This window comes from Lolium rigidum, chromosome 6 (genome assembly GCF_022539505.1).
Source record: "Lolium rigidum isolate FL_2022 chromosome 6, APGP_CSIRO_Lrig_0.1, whole genome shotgun sequence".
NCBI classification, from domain to species: Eukaryota; Viridiplantae; Streptophyta; class Magnoliopsida; order Poales; family Poaceae; genus Lolium; species Lolium rigidum.
Genome location: NC_061513.1, coordinates 63031970 through 63048815, shown reverse-complemented (window position 1 = coordinate 63048815; position 16846 = coordinate 63031970). Strand labels below are relative to the sequence as shown.

At 41.4% G+C, this 16846-nt stretch overlaps 1 long non-coding RNA gene, 2 other non-coding genes and 1 pseudogene across 7 annotated transcripts; all 4 read right to left on the bottom strand.

Annotated features, from left to right (window-relative positions):
- Window positions 1–5613: 5613 nt before the first annotated feature.
- LOC124667767 lies at window positions 5614–16815 on the bottom strand. 5 transcript variants are annotated; one of them, XR_006991393.1, is made up of 9 exons: window positions 16705–16815; window positions 16521–16622; window positions 16090–16231; window positions 11877–13746; window positions 10527–10592; window positions 9750–9847; window positions 8847–8935; window positions 8423–8660; window positions 5614–6278 (listed from the first exon to the last, which is right to left on the bottom strand). It is a non-coding gene; the product is annotated as an uncharacterized LOC124667767 (long non-coding RNA). The 5 variants fall into 5 exon arrangements; XR_006991395.1 differs by lacking the exon at window positions 8847–8935 and having other exon boundaries at window positions 9684–9847; XR_006991394.1 differs by lacking the exon at window positions 8847–8935 and having other exon boundaries at window positions 5614–6289.
- Window positions 10137–10221, bottom strand: LOC124668850 (annotated as a pseudogene).
- LOC124668856 lies at window positions 10314–10398 on the bottom strand. The gene has a single exon (XR_006991926.1). It is a non-coding gene; the product is annotated as a small nucleolar RNA Z102/R77 (small nucleolar RNA).
- Window positions 10460–10557, bottom strand: LOC124668846. Its single transcript, XR_006991919.1, has one exon. It is a non-coding gene; the product is annotated as a small nucleolar RNA Z101 (small nucleolar RNA).
- Window positions 16816–16846: the final 31 nt, after the last annotated feature.

The window sequence follows — 16846 nt, the reverse complement described above, 5'->3', positions numbered from 1 at the left end:
TTACATTCATGTGTGCCAATCTACCACACATACCGTTCGTATCAACAACAAGCCCACCATGCATAAGCTAGCTAGCTTCCTACACATCAACCGATCAGATCCAAGTAATGACTCGAATAAAGAAATCGCGCGCCTCCTCTCGCTCGTGCCATCCAGCTTCCGCCGTAGGTACGTCGTCTCCAACCTACAATACTGCCTGCTGCTCTACGGCTCCTACCAGAACCTCCTCCGAGCGTTGAAATCCGGCAATAGTCTCCTCACATACAGCCTCGAGAGGATCATAAAGCCCAACGTCGCGATCCTGCGGGACTGCGGTCTAGCTGACTCTGATATTGCCAAGCTGAGCATAGGTATGCCGAGGATGCTCACCACCAACCCGGAGCGCGTCCGGGTGTTGGTGGCTTGCGCCCAAGGTTTAGGCGTGTCCCCTGGCTCTCCCATGTTCAGACACGCGCTGTACGCCTTCGCATTCCTCGGCGAGGAGAAGATCTCCGCGAAAGCGGAGCACTTGAAGAAGACGTTCAGGTGGTCCGATGCTGAGGTGCGTATTGCTGTTTCTAAGGCTCCGCTGCTGCTCACCAGGTCCAAGGACATGCTGCAGAGCAAATCGGAGTTTCTTATCTCTGAGGTGGGGTTGGAACCGGCGTACGTTGCTCACCGGCCCGTAATGATCTGTCTTAGCCTGCAGGGCCGGCTCAGGCCCCGGTACTATGTCCTAAAGTTTCTAAAGGAAAAGGGATTGCTACATCACAATTTGGGGTACTATACAATTGTCCAGGCAACCGAGAAGGTACTCTTGGACAAGTACATATCCCCTCACAGTGAAGCCGCACCGCACCTCGCTCAAGACTATGCAGCCGCTTGCAGAGGAGAAGTGCCTGCTAGATTCATATTTGCTTGAACCAAGAGCAGCGTACTGAATTTTGAAAATGCATACTCCACCAACAAAGATTTATTGTAAGCTGGTCATTCATGTATCATTGTGTCTAACTGGATGTTTGTTCTCTGCTATTGCCTGCTGGCTCTGTCGTTTCTAGCTGAAAGTTGATATTTCATTTGTGAGTTGGGTTATGTCCACTACATCAATCAGTAGAGAAGAGAGATTGGTATGGTTGTGAACTTATCAATCCCCATGCTTCATGGACACATATTGAAAGTATCAGTGACTAGTATGTCTGCACTATTGATATCTTTGTGGATACTGATGCGGAAGCTGCGGAGTGTTCTCAAATGGTTCTTACGGTACTCTGTCAGGTTAACTCTTTTGGGTCTGCTAAGTTACCAGGTATTTCTCCAATTTCCTTGTTTCTTCATAATCAGTTTATTCATGGAGATGTTTTGTCTGCAAGACAAACTGAATATGTTTACATCTCTCACCTCTTTTTTCATGGATTACATATCGTGAATTGAATTGGCCATTCCTCTTCTTCTTTTTCTATCTTCATCCAGGCTCACCCTCGTCATCCAATCTTGACATACTATAATCTGACAGCTCATTAATTGGAATTTGTCATTGAAACACTGTGCGCAAAGTTTCGTCTTGCTTGAATTGCCTTGAGGCCAGTATCAGAGCTTCAATAGCAGAACCTGTTGCAGCCTGGAGGACTATTGTACAGATCAATGACGATGAACACTCTGGGTGGTAAGTGCTAAGTTACTACCGTAAGCCTATATACCTATTGGTGCCCATAATTTCTCTCCCGAGAGAAGTATGGTGATGATCAACACATGGTAATAATTTGTTTGCAGTTTCATGTTAAGAAAATCAGAGGTGATGTGTGTGGAGGAGGGACGACCAAACGTATGAGGCATCTTGGCATCATCAAGGCTAAAGCAGCAGAGATTCTGAATTGTCAAATGGGAAATTTATATTGTAAGTGCTACCATCATCTATAAATCATCCTAGCCACTGCCACACAAATGGTTCTGAATTTTCTCATGGACTCACCCATACACATATACATTCTGTACGTGAATAATAATTTAGGCATAGCTAACTGCCTAGTTCTGAACCATCTCTGGAGTGGCTTTCCTTCCCAAGCTGTTGTAAGGTGAAAACCACTATAGTACAAATATTTAGGCAGCATTGTAGGAGTATATAAATATTAGGACACCAGTTGTCAACCTATAAGTACTGCTCCATTTGCACTTAACTTACATAGTAGATAACGACATGCTAAACAATCTCTCACAGAGAATTGAAGAAAACAACAATTTAGCTGGTTCTAGACGAAGAGTTCTTCAACGTGCAGCTGGACCTGGATCTGTGACCACCGTAGGCATTCTGAGCTCTGTCTCAAATGTAGTATCGTTGCTCACATCAGCCGACTGCGCACTGGTGTAAGCATTATAATTCCAGCTCGAGTCCTCGCCGCTGTTACCACTGGTGTGCAAGCCATGAGCACGGCCTGCCTCGAGGTCGATGCACTCCTGCAATTGTGCCACCACGTCAGCCATGGCGGGTCGTTGTGTCGACGCTTGCGCGGTGCATTTGAGGGCAATCTCTGTCACCTTCCACACACTGTTTACATCGTAATTGCCGTGCATGCGCGCGTCCACCACACTCTCGATGTTGCCTCGGGCCAGTCGCCTCCGTGCCCAATAGATGATGCTTGTGGGCTCTGGATCCGAAAGGATGGCCTGCTTCCCTGTGACTAATTCTAGAAGCACCACGCCGAAGCTGTACACATCACTCTTAGTCGTTGGTTGCATAGTGGCCTGGTATTCCGGATCGACGTACCCGGGTGTACCAACAAGTGTATTTGTAGAAATGTAGGCGTCGTTGTGCTGGTCAAAGGCCTTGGACAAGCCAAAATCGGCGATCTTGGCTTCCAACCTTGCATACAGTAGGATGTTGGTGGCATGATCAGTCAATTAGTAAATCGGTCAATGTTTCCTGAGAGTTGCCTATATATACCTTTGCTGGAACTAATTGATCTCGTTATTACATACATGCAATGTGTTGTTGTTTCACTGTGTAAATAAATGTATGTGCGTACGAGGCAATGTGTAATTAGCTAATTTGTGTTTATTGTTGCCCTACTTACATAAATGTCAATGATTGTAATTGTGAAAGGGCATCTGGAATTGAGCCTATCAAGTTATTGTTTGACAAATCCCTGCAAGGTAAAGAAATAATATATTTATTTTCGTAAAGCGTATGTTGCTGAAAACTATAAATAAATAAGCCAAATAAATCAAGAAATCCAAACATACAAGTATTGGAGAGCTTTGAGGTTAGCGAAAGAAGATGATATATCACCATTCAAGCCATTGGAGGACAAATTCCTAAAAAAATACATACACGAAGATCAGTTTCATTTTCTAAAGATAAATAAAAAAGCCTTTTGGTCTGTAAACTACTGTCCAGTTCAAGATTTGGTCCTTAAACCTTATAAACTGAATATGTTTACATCTCTCACCTCTTTTTTCATGGATTACATCTCGTGAATTGAATTGGCCATTCCTCTTCTTCTTTTTCTATCTTCATCCAGGCTCACCCTCGTCATCCAATCTTGACATACTATAATCTGACAGCTCATTAATTGGAATTTGTCATTGAAACACTGTGCGCAAAGTTTCGTCTTGCTTGAATTGACTTGAGGCCAGTATCAGAGCTTCAATAGCAGAACATGTTGCAGCCTGGAGGACTATTGTACAGATCAATGACGATGAACACTCTGGGTGGTAAGTGCTAAGTTACTACTGTAAGCCTATATATCTATTGGTGCCCATAATTTCTCTCCCGAGAGAAGTATGGTGATGATCAAACAGATGGTAATAATTTGTTTGCAGTTTCATGTTAAGAAAATCAGAGGTGATGTGTGTGGAGGAGGGACGGCCAAACGTATGAGGCATCTTGGCATCATCAAGGCTAAAGCAGCAGAGATTCTGAATTGTCAAATGGGAAATTTATATTGTAAGTGCTACCATCATCTATAAATCATCCTAGCCACTGCCACACAAATGGTTCTGAATTTTCTCATGGACTCACCCATACACATATACATTCTGTACGTGAATAATAATTTAGGCATAGCTAACTGCCTAGTTCTGAACCATCTCTGGAGTGGCTTTCCTTCCCAAGCTGTTGTAAGGTGAAAACCACTATAGTACAAATATTTAGGCAGCAAATTTGTTTGCAGTTTCATCGCCGTCTGCATCACCGTTGTGGGGGCCACGAAGAAGTCCTTCTCGTCACCGTTGAGCACCCTGCCCGTCGTCGACATCTCCGTCCATATCGTGGCGTCGAACCACGGGGGCCAGATGCGCCTTTCATGGTGTATTCTCAAAAAATAAAATACACCAAAACCAATGGCTGAATGCCTTGTTGACTAATTTTGAACCATAGTGCTATACCATCTCCAAGAATATAGCACAGAAATCAGTACTTCAAAGAAACCCAAACAACCGATGATTCAGGTTTCAACCTACAACGCAACCATATATAAAGGTGGTACTTGTTTGCCAAATATTGGATACAAACATTTTATGGAGATGAGGATGACGAAATAAACAGGTCAATCTAAAGAGAGATAAGGAGAATGGGTCACCGAAACCAATTCAAACAATAAAATAGGGCGATGATTTACCTGCATCACGGACAAGGCCGCCGGTCGAATCGCCTCACCAAGTACCTCTGCATCTTCGGCCATGGCCCTCATTCTCCTCTCCTCTCCTCTCCTCGCCGAGCAAGAGTCAAAGTCTAAGTCACACGCGACGCACGCGTTGGATGCACCCCATCTCATATTTATAGACAGGAAGGCTAAGACGTTGTTTGGAGGGAAAAGGCAGTTTTCTGTTCTCCCTTTGTTGCTAGCCTGGTGAGGTTGGATGGAACCAGCGATCTGGTGAGGTTGAACGGTGTAGATGACTAGTGACACGGATTGATGACATGGATTTCATCTTAACTCTCTTGCACCCACGTTATTTAATTACTACCAGTGATGGTCACCCGCTTCTTCCTCAAAAGGTGGGAGAAAATGTTTCGGAAATGACACAAGTCGTCCTTTGCTTAACTCTCTTGCACCCACACATACCCTTGGTATCAACCCACTATGTTTGTTCCCGATGCTTACTTAATGCACGGCTACGTTGGATGAACACAGCAATCGTCCTTCCTGCTTTGTTTTCTTCGATAAATATGATAAGTTTCCCTGCTTCCTAATACGGTGAATTGAAATTTTCAATACACATTTCTACCTTTGCTTCAGCCGAAGAATTTGTTTCCGTCATCTAGATGATTACTACCTCCGACCTCCGTTTCGCTGAATAATCCGCACACGCTTTGCAAAGACGAACTTTGACCCCAAAAAATTGAGCAACAAAATCTTGATTATATTGTATGCAATTAGTATCGTTGTATTCGTATTGAAAAACACTTTCTGTTGATTCTAATTTTATACCAACAATCTTTACATATATGGAGAAAATTTTAGTCGAAGAAAAAACACGGCAAACAAGAACACCTTATTTTTCGGAATCGAGGGAGTAATGGTTTCGACCAACAAAATATCAAAGAATCGGTTTCATCAGGTACGTAATGGTTTCGACCAACAAAATATAAAAGAATCGATTTCATCAGGTACGTACGCTACAATCTAGCATCATAGATAGAACAGCAAACTGAAATTCTAGATTTATTTCTGTATATATATGAATACACAAGCCAACATACATGTTAGCTACCGCGTTCTGCTTGTCATTCTGGTGATTTGCATTCATGTGTGTTAATCTACCACACATACCCTTCGTATGAACCCACCATGCATAAGCTAGCTAGCTTCCTACACATCGACCGATCAGATCCAAGTATTGACTCGAGGTTGCCGCAAGAACAAAACACGATTGTTATTAAAAAAAAGAACACAACACGACACCAACCAATAGCTAGCTACTACCATGTCCATCTCAAAATACCATACATCAAAAATAGCCTTGGAGAGCTGACGATGAACACACATCTAGCTTGACCAACATCACATAACATCCATCAAGTTAAAGAGCAAGTCTGGCCGGCTTGGCAAAATGAGCATCCCCTACATGAGCGCCATGGCAACCCGCAGACTGCTCCATCTAGCATCTCATCCGGCTACCAATGCTCAAACGAGGCTCGACGGCTAGATGATCATGAGTATAGCTCACTGCCAACCTCTGGAAACATGTGTCGATATTATCAGGTTCCACCATGATCCATCAGCAGCCTCTACCATGGTCAGAATTTTCTCAACAATATCTACCATGAAAATACATTAGAAAATCTTCTCATCGAGTTGGTCCTGCATTCCAACTGTATATATCAACATCAATCATGTACACAATAGCCCTCAAGACAATAACAAATAGAGAAGTTCAAGTTAAGGACTTGAACAAGAGCAGGCAACTCAGGCTCATGGTAAGGTTAAATTTGATGAAAACTAAAAACCTAGAAGCACAACTTGCAGAAAAGAAGAAGCACCCAGGTTCACACATCCATGAAAAAGCACTAGCTACTAGCTAGTCAAACTATCAAAGTACACAAGAAGCATGAGATGATCTGGGTTGCTCGAAAAAGTAGGTACAAGCAGTAGCTATGAAGATGAAAGAAAACACTAGCTAGTCAAAGTGCCATATGATCCTAACTAGCTAGCAATACTCCTGGCATAGTCGCTTCCTATTCTTGACATAGTACACCTCTATTCATCTGTGACTGAATATTTACAGAAAACTATGTACTAATTTTGACTTTGGCTTTATGTTTTAACCTATGAGAGAGAGCACAATTTGTCTTCATAAAAAGATATTCCGCTGGTAAAATTTTGTTTAACTTAATGCTATTTGGCACATACACTGACTACATGCATTCAAAATTAGAATTAATTCCACCTAGATGTTTCAACAAGCAGCACTTCTGCATGGACAATAATGATACCGAACGAATGCAACAAGACACAACATTAAAGAACATGAAGGCATGTGATGTTGTTGTGGCTAGTCCTTACAATGATCAAGATATGTATAAGATGATAGCATTTTTGTACACAAAAATAGGAACTGCCTACACGTATTTTTTCTTCCCATATTTGTTGATGTTATTTATATAGTCAATCCTTCTTGCGGATAGTGCATCATATTTGCAGCTGAATCATCTCAAACACTTAAACTGGTATTCACTGTCTAGCTTCTATCATGCGACCAACATTTCTTCTACTCCCTTCGATTCATATTAATTGACTTAACTTTATCTAATTTTGAAATATGTCTAGTTAACAAACACGTCTAGATCCATCCGTAACTACACAAAGTTGAGTCCATTAATTCGGATTGGAGGGAGTATATGAAACATTAGACTAGTAATTATTCAGCTTCAAAACTTATTCGTTGGTTTTAAGTCAGTGTGGCTAGACAGTAAACCAAGATCCTAGAAACTACAGTTTTAAGTAATAATCCTGACGAAAACCAAGTTCAAGAAAGACTAAACTTGTGATTTAAGAAGTACCAAAGCATGCAATAAAAAGAAAACAGCCTTAGATGAGCTAGCACCATTTGAATCTTGTATAAAACAACAAAACCAACGAAAATATTAAACCACAAATACATAAAGGAGACCTATAGAGCTATACCATCTCCAAGAATATAACACAGAAATCAGTACTTCAAAGAAACCCAAACAACCGATGACTCGGGTTTCAACCTACAACGCAACCATAAAGGTGGTACTTGTTTGCCAAATATTGGATACAAACATTTTATGGAGAATGATATAAAAAATCATACACGCATCTCCATTTTTTATTTAGTCTAATCACTAAATATGCAGTCACAGTTGTTTGTATCTTCCGAGGTACAAACAGATGGTTCTAATCTAATAGGTGGCAATGACTCCATAGTTGCTCCTAACATCGGAAGAGTAATACTTGGCAAAGCAAGAAACTAAGCTCATCTCGGATGCTTGACATCGTCAAGAATAACATGTTATGCTGCCTGTCCGGAAGAATTCATGGATTGTTTTGTCAAAATATATAAGACTAGAGAAATTGATGAATCGTGACATGAGTAATCAATCTACAGTCTTGTTGAACTGAACCACATGAATATCTAAAGCTAGTTTTCTGGTGTTCTCTATTTCTCTAGAACACATAAATATGAACAAACCGAAAATAACTAGGTTGGGTTTCATTGAAACATGAACCGAATAGACCAGGGATAATATGGATAAAATGCTCATGCCCAGATCAGCACCTCAACCTTCAACCTGAAGCAACGCAACACACACGGATATAAAGCACACTGGATCTTTCCAGAACGTAAACAGCAGGAAATCTACAATATGGACTAGTCAAAGAAGAAGATTCAATTCTTATTAATGTCTACATATGCAATGATTCAACAGATGAATTTTAAAACATTTTTCAATAACAGGTTCTATAAGTACCGGAATCACCTGCAAGAACTGGCCATTCGTCGATGCGTGCCGAACCCTCTTCCTAGCCACCGCCTCCCGCACTGCCAGAAGTACCGATCCGCCAATCCAGCGGCCATGGCGCCTTCTTCCGAGACACTCTAGGCGAGCACCCTCACCCAGTCCAGCATCCCGTCTATGTCCTCCCTCTTCACATGGATGGGATGCCAGCTGCACCTTCACATGCTCCAGCACCGCAATTAAGATATCACCTTCTGCCCTGCCAAACCGAGACAAAATCAGTTTGTTATGTCTAATATAGAAACTAATAGATCTCACACACCAGGCACACAGTTCATTCACTAGAAAAAAAGGTGATCATAGAAAATGATTAGCTTTGTGGAAAAGCAAATATAGAATAGACGACCAGAATATACATCAAAACAGGTCCAAATTGATATCTTACTGTGGCTGACGCACTAATTAAACATGGTGATTTTAAACCAGAACCTAGTGCCTCCATTCTGCTCCAACAACTAGCTGCACTAGATAGACCTGAGTCGATAAACACGCACATCAATCTTTTACAATCTTGCCATGGGTATGAACAAGACTAGCAAGAAAAACTGAAGTAATACAAGTCAGGTCCAGAATCTTATGCAACAGTAACTAGAGCAATTAGTGCCACCAGATAACAGGAAAGAATTCCATATTGTGTAGAACCATTAAAGGTTTTGACAGCAGAGCACATGCGTCGTATTCCCCACTAAGGCCTTGTTCGGTTAAACCCCTAGCTAGGGGTTTAAACCACCAGCTCAATACACGTCAATCCCCCTCAAATCAGCTGAAACTGAACAAGCCCTAAAGGGAAAGGTTTTTTATGAGAGGGTGCAACAAAAGGCATGAAAGATGAATAATTAGATGCTACTCTCCTCTTTCAGAACCAAAATTTAACAATTGGGCGTCCTCTTGAGGCCACCTAAAGGATCATCAACTTGATCTACAACTAAAGCATGCTAGTCACAATCAATGGATGTTAAGAGTGTACAAGTTCCAGAACAGAAGAATGCATTCGTCAAAAGAGTGTATTCGTTTGTACATTACACGAGCAGCGGCGGAATCGCAAGCAAACTATAACTATGTATGTCGAGATCTAAATAACAACTCCATCGTCGCATGCACAAGTAGCGCGCATGACTACAAAACATCAATTAATTATTCAGGCCGTGGACAGGAGACGCGTCACTAGATAAATAGATGGCTGCAAAATACAGGATGGACTAGCCATCATCGAGCTACCAACCTACAGAGGTGATGAAGTGATTTTTTTAAAGAGAAGAGAAGGGGTTTGCCGTAGGCGTTCTCATACCCAGCATCGTCTGAGCTGAGTAAGAGCAAGTTGTTGTCGGACATGAACCAATCGCTGACGCCCATCACTGCCACTGCATGTACCACCATTCTCCGAAGCTGGTACAATGTAAGCAAGCACCACATCAGTCCTAAACTTCAGAAATCTGAACATGTACATTTAGTAAGTATAGTAGTAGTACTAGTAGTTTCATTAATTAACATCAATGCTTTTGAACAGGAAATATTAAGAAATATGCATTCATTCACTTGATGTGCTATCAATGTTTCTTAAAAAAATCAGATCGAAACCAATAGAGAAATGTAGCTACACACAATAACTAAATAATCAGAGAACAACTTAAGCATGGATAATTCTCAATAAAAGTTTATTAAAAAGAAAGCACTTCTCATGCATAAGATATCCAAGGTGTTCGCATAGATGCCTTAGACGCAAATTACCCATAAAACATGTGTGGCCTCATCTACATTAACAATGCTCCTCCAAATATAGCAACAGGAAAGAATATACAATTGGCGAAGATATATAAGGCAAGCAAAAAACATTTGTTTTCTCGTGGAAATGAGATGATAAGATTCATTTAGTATTTATGCCATCATATCAGCCAATCAAACCATTAGGGATATTAATATGATTCATCATCTCATCTCTGGCCCATTAAACCAAAAGTAAAATAAGGAGTACTAAGAACGTAAAAGAATCATTGAGAGGGGAGGCGTCAGATCTCCAAGGTGAAAAAGAGAATGAAATCATACAATTTCCTCAGAGACAAATTACCTATAAACTCGTATCTCATCAGCTGCATGGCACCATATTCATCCAAACAAACTGAACCATCAAATTCTAGAAGGGGGCAATAAAAACCAGTGAGTTTTTTCGTGCAAAATACAGAATCGAACTCAGTGGGGGATGTGATGAGATAGAGCTAATACATAATCATTGCACATCAGAATCAGTACATCACTTGCATAAGGTACATAATCGAAAAATTCAGGCTTCATTCTGAGTAGATAGACAAATATAGCTCGCATAGCATACAATGTGTTCTTTACAAGACTTACTAGATCAAACAGAACAGAGGAGGTTTGATCTCCAATAATCAAGTAAAATGATACGGTCAGCTATCCAACATAAAATTTGTATTTCACCACATAAGTACCTAGCCAAGCTCATAACTCTAGAATATGATGCAACACTACAGAAATATGGCTGATGTACTACTATTTATAAGCATGGATAATCAACAACACAACAACTAGGTTGTATCAGGTTTTAAATAGCTACCCCATACAAAGATAGATCCATCAGGTGCTTTGCAACAAAATAGATGCATCTCACCTACAGAAGTTAAGAATATTCACGCAAGAAGTAAGCAGTCAAGCAGAAGGTCCAGTATGAACCACTAAGAACATTAAATGATATGCAATCATCAGCTATCATGGCATTTGAAGCGTGCATAGCGTCTAGTTTACTGTAACACATACATTTGAAGTTCTCATCATTAAAGGTGAAGCGGTAGATGCTTTTTCCTCCAGTACCCTAAAATATCAACTTTTGTTCAGACACAATTGGTGAAAGACTAAAAATTTAAACTTCTGTTCATTCAGACACAATTGGTGAAAGACGCATGAACTGCAGAAGTACTTCACCCATGCATAACCTTAAGTGAGCATCAAATAGTGGACAATGCAACTTGTATTCTGGTGAAAATGCAGATCAAACACAAAATTTTGTATGCATCATGTAAAGGAACGCTCGAAGCCCACACCGTTATAATCTAACCATGAAGCACCAATCCAAAAATAAATTATAAGGGCGTAATCATGTAAATCCTAGGGCAAAATAAAGTATAACGACAATGTCAAGTGTTGCGTGAACAAAGCTAGTATAACGTTCTAAAACCCTTGTATTGTGTACATGATATATTCTCTCTCTATCCAGCATAAAGTAAACTAGAGCGTGAAGAAAAATGGGAAATGCTTAGCACGGTAGAAAAGAGCAGGAACAGGTGGCTGTGCAAACTAGAAAAAATAATCCTGTGAGCAAATGTAATTTTGGAATGTAGCAAGTAATATACTCTGAAACTTCTCTTACTATAATATGCAATATAGCATAAAGTGTTCACACCTTCTTGACGATGTCATGGTCGTCCCCGTTCAAACAGCGATACGATGTGGCAGCTGTGGAAAAGACGGCGTTCTCCTCTCCGGTGACACAAGCAGCGTCGTTGCAGTCAGTGACCGGAGCATCGATGGTGACCCTTGGCAGCAAGGGTGCCACACCAGTACCACTTGCGATGCAGCACAAGAACCGGGTCGATTCATCCTTCCTCCTCAAGGTAGAGGTACGCCAACCACAGCTCCTCCTGTCGATGGTTCTTGATTCTTGCATGCACAACCTGGAGATGTTGCACAACAGCGGCCATGGTGAGATGCATTTGGTCATTGATTCCTCATTGGACGCAAGAGTTAAAGGCATCTAGTATCAAATAGTAATCAAGAGGAGATATTTTTCAGTAGAGTAAACATTATCCAGCAGCTAGTATCAACTACAAATCAAAATCCGGTAGTATCAACTACATGTGTGATTGCATGCCTAAACCTTAGGTGTGATGAACTAGAAGAAATCAATGAGAAATGTCAGCAAAAGGAAAAAATGAATGAATCGGATTGAGTTACATGTGCAACAACAAGACATGAGCAATATATGTTCTAACTGTGATATCAAAAGAGGGTGCCAGCTCAGCTCATGACCTCGGGCTGACTTAATCTGAGCATTGAAAGCAGGCAAGGCAGATAAATCAAGAATAGGTCAATACTCAATACCAACAAGTAGCTAGATTTATGCTACGATGCTTAAAGCAATGAAGAGAACATGTAAAAAGAGTCCAGAGAGAGCCTTCAAAGATGCAAAGAGAACGAGAGGGTGGCTATGTTACTACTGCTACCTGAAGGAACAATTTGGTACCGGAAATATCATCTCAGTACAAGTAATCTAGTGTAGACACAGGACATGAGAAGATTGATCCTTTCATAGCACATGGGGAATTCATATGTTCATATGTATGATAATCAGAAATGATTCAAAAAAATAGTAACATATTTACTAAGTACCAGGATATTAATAGTTTAAATAACTAGCAGCAGTGGATAAAAATCACAACTAAAAGTTTAACTTCCAGATGGTAATCTCCATATTATTTCCAAAAACACAACTAAGAGTTTAACTCCAAAACAGATGTGAATGTTGGCTACAGTAAATTGATTTTATTTTGTATATTGTAAACATACAGTGCTAAACACTGGAATAATTCATAACAAAGAAATAAAACCAGTGATAAGCATAGGAATAATTCAGAACAAAGCAGCAAATACATGTTGGCTACATTTTATGTTTCAACCTCAACTGTTGTGTGTAGTTGAAGTCAAATCATAAAACTAGATAAGCTAATCTCAAGCTATCATGCATCTTACCTGTGTAGCACTAATGAACCTACCAATGTGCAGAACATACCTATTTTAGAGCAACAACTTCACTCATCGGCAGAAAACCACAAAACCAACAACAATGCGATAGAAAAAGTACAGAAAATGACTCCTATAGATCTAACCATTTCGAAGAATATAACACAGGACTCAACACTTGAAGAAAACCAAAATGATAGAGTTTACTCTAGTTTCAAACTACATCACAACCACAAAGGTGGTACCTATTTTCCAATCGCTCTCAAAACTAATAGTACCATATAGTACTCTCCCAATAAACCACAAACCAGTACATAACATGCCATCTGCAATCAATAAGTACTTCCAGCAACCTAGTGAGTAGGGCAACACCATGCACATAAAAGAGAAAGCACTGTCAACGAAAGAAAAGGCAGCTGGAAGCACAATCCAGCAGCAGCCGTCATTGTCCTGACATCCTACATGCAGAGCAAGTCGCCTTCCCTTAACCCACTGCCGCCCATCATCAACGCTGCCTCAAGGCTGACAGCAACCTGCAGAATATATTTAGGAAAAATAACATGTCAATTAGTATTTGCAAGATACTAGAAATACATATAAATGGGTATGTAGTGCTACTGCTGCCTATTTATGCAATGCTATAGTTGCCTATATATGTAGTGCTACTAGCGTTCGGTTATTCAAAAATCAAAATTTTCCAAAGGAAATGTAATTATAACCATCTTGCATACAGAAATTAAACTGTATTAGTTCTAGAACATAAGGAAATCAAATGGTAATACATTCTACAAGCACCGACCGGCATAATCACATGCAAACAACTACGTATGTTAAGATTTATTTCATAGCAACATAGTTATAACATACTGAACTGGCCCACAAAAATTCCACAAGCAGTGATGACTATGGAGTACTAAATAGCACCGCAACTTGACAGACAATAACCAGGTGTACCAGATCTTAGGGAAACAAAATTAGCCTAAGCTTATCTACTTTTTCTCACTTGTACCAATCATAAAGAGCACATCCTCCATCAGGAAATACCATAGTCACATTTAATTTTTCATTATGAAAGATAAAAAAGGTTTATTTTGAAGCTTAAGACCAAAGTTGCTGCATCTGTTTATCACAGCTGAAAGCTAACCTTCGGTTCAAGCCAGTGCAATGGATGAGCACAAGTTACCATATCAGAACCATAGTGTTGAGTGACCAAAAAGGTCAAGACAGTACTATGAATGAGCAATTACAAAAAATGATCGGAAGCGCAACCAAACAACTATATATGTTGAAATCAAAATAACAACTCCATCAATAGACGAATATGAAGGACAAGTAATGCGCATGAGACAATTTTGAGCAACCAGCCACATTATACAAGAGCAAGAGCATTGAAACCTATACCAGCAGGTATCACAAATCACGTGGAAAAAAGAAGGGAGGAAGCAGAAGCTCGCCTAAAACATTAAGGGCATGTTTTGTATGTCAGGGGAGCTCAGATTTGCAGACTACACCCAACATTTCAGTCTTAGCCCGTGTTATTCCTCTGGGCACTGCCCACCCCACCCCGAAAATAGCTCTCAGCAAGGCTGAGTATAAAATGTCAAATCGAGGTTTGCTACTCACCCCGAAAACTTTCTCCCTCACCCCTCCGGAACCCCCCCCCCCCCCCCGAGCAGCCTGCCCGCACCCCTCTCTCCCTCACGAGATCTAGGCACCCAACACCGCTCGCCCCCGACTCCGTCGAGTTCCCTCCTTCTCCTTCCCCGTACCCAGCCTACACGGTAGCTCCGTCCCAAGATCCTCCGCCTGCATCTTCGTCCTGCGAACTACCTACAACACGCCGCGGGTGGCTCCCGTATGCTGCTCCGAGCGCTGGCCACAGAGCTCCAACGCCGTTGTGCAGCCTGCAGCTCCTCCCCACAGTCTCACAGCCCAGCCCCAAAGCATGCGAGTGAACCATGGCTGCAGGCGAGCGGAGACCATGGCTCAAGACTTGATTGCTTTTTACTGTTTTATTTAAGGTCCCGTGTGGAAGAAAGCTGGACTTGTGTGCAATAACTCATATCTGAACATACACATGCCACCAAAAAATATCTTGGATCAGCATGTATGAAGTCACCTGAGCTACCAAACACATGATAAAATCTGAGCCTTGCTTGTACAGGGTCAACATGTCTCAGCTGGGAAGTGATTCTGTAGTGACACAGGCTAATACACCCTAAGACCAAGAGGCGCAAAACCACGAAGAGAACCTGCATCTCATACACATAGCGAACATGAAGCCACTAGGTCTATGAAATAGACTGCAGCAAACAAATAAACAATGGGAGACTTTGCTTGGATGCAATTTGGGACAACAAAACGCAAGGACTTGTGGCTCATTTGCTATAGCTTATAAAGGAATTTTGACTTGTGATTTTTCTTACAATTTATTGTTCTTACTTTCAAAGAGTGTAAGTAGTAATCAAGCTATTTGACTAATATGATTTGGAATATTCAGCCAAGTACAGAAAAGTATGAAGCCCTCATTCAACTCCCACGAAAAGCACGTATGCGCTAGATGTCAAAAAAAACTCGGTGCTTTGCATCGCACTAGACGATTACATCTCAAATAAAAATATGGTGACAACACAAAGGCAATGCCAGCTCCCAACGAAATTGCTATTTTCCTATTTGAGTAACGAGAAATTGGGGCAAACACAGGCTCATAGAAATGCATTTTTTTACTCTGTTGGAAGACCAAAACGGAGACCATCCACCCACCCAAATAGTGGCAGTAAAATATCAGCTTCAACTATTGGAGATCATCACACAATAAGAAACAGAAGCAGAGCACATGGAGGAGAAAGGGGAGAAGCAAAAAAAGAAGAACTCACCTAAACTAAGGAGACGCAGAGGAAGGCAATCTCTACTGCCATCGCACGGCAGCAAGGGCAGAGGTGAAAGGTATTAGGAGGCAACACCCCTGTTGTTGGCCATGCACGCAATCACCTCCCCCACCTCTCTTTTCCACTTTCTCTGCAGTGGAATACCATCCATGTCAGTGTTCCAATAATGGGACTATAAATCAAATAAATGTAGGCTGAAAAGTATAGTACATTATGCCTGAAAATTTTGGCCATTCAGTGGTAATCTAGAGTGGGAAAAGGAATGAAAAACAGGTCTGGCCATGTTGTGCAAACTATAGAATACGGTCCAGACTTGGAACAATGTAAGTAATGTAGCTACTTGACAAATACGATTCCAAAATTGCTCCTTATCACATATAAACATGAAGGGCAAGAATCGCGACTGACACGGAGCTCACCTGGGATGGGGATGGCCATCTCGGTGCGCGCCGACCAGCGGCGCATCCGACCCCTGGCACACACGGTGGGGGGCAATAGAAGCATGAGCTCCTTATAGTTATCTACAAGAACGTGCAGGAACATGAGCAAGATGACAAAAATCCGAGGTATGGATGGGAAGATGAGATGTGATCGGGAGCTCACAAAAGGGAGACGGGTGAGGTCGACGTCCAGGGCGCAGCGGAGGAGGTCGTCCATCTCCCGCTGCTGCTGCTTGAGCCGTCGCCATGGCCTCCACGGCTGGTGGGTCGAGGCGGGAAGGGAGGCGCAGGAATGGAGAGCCCAG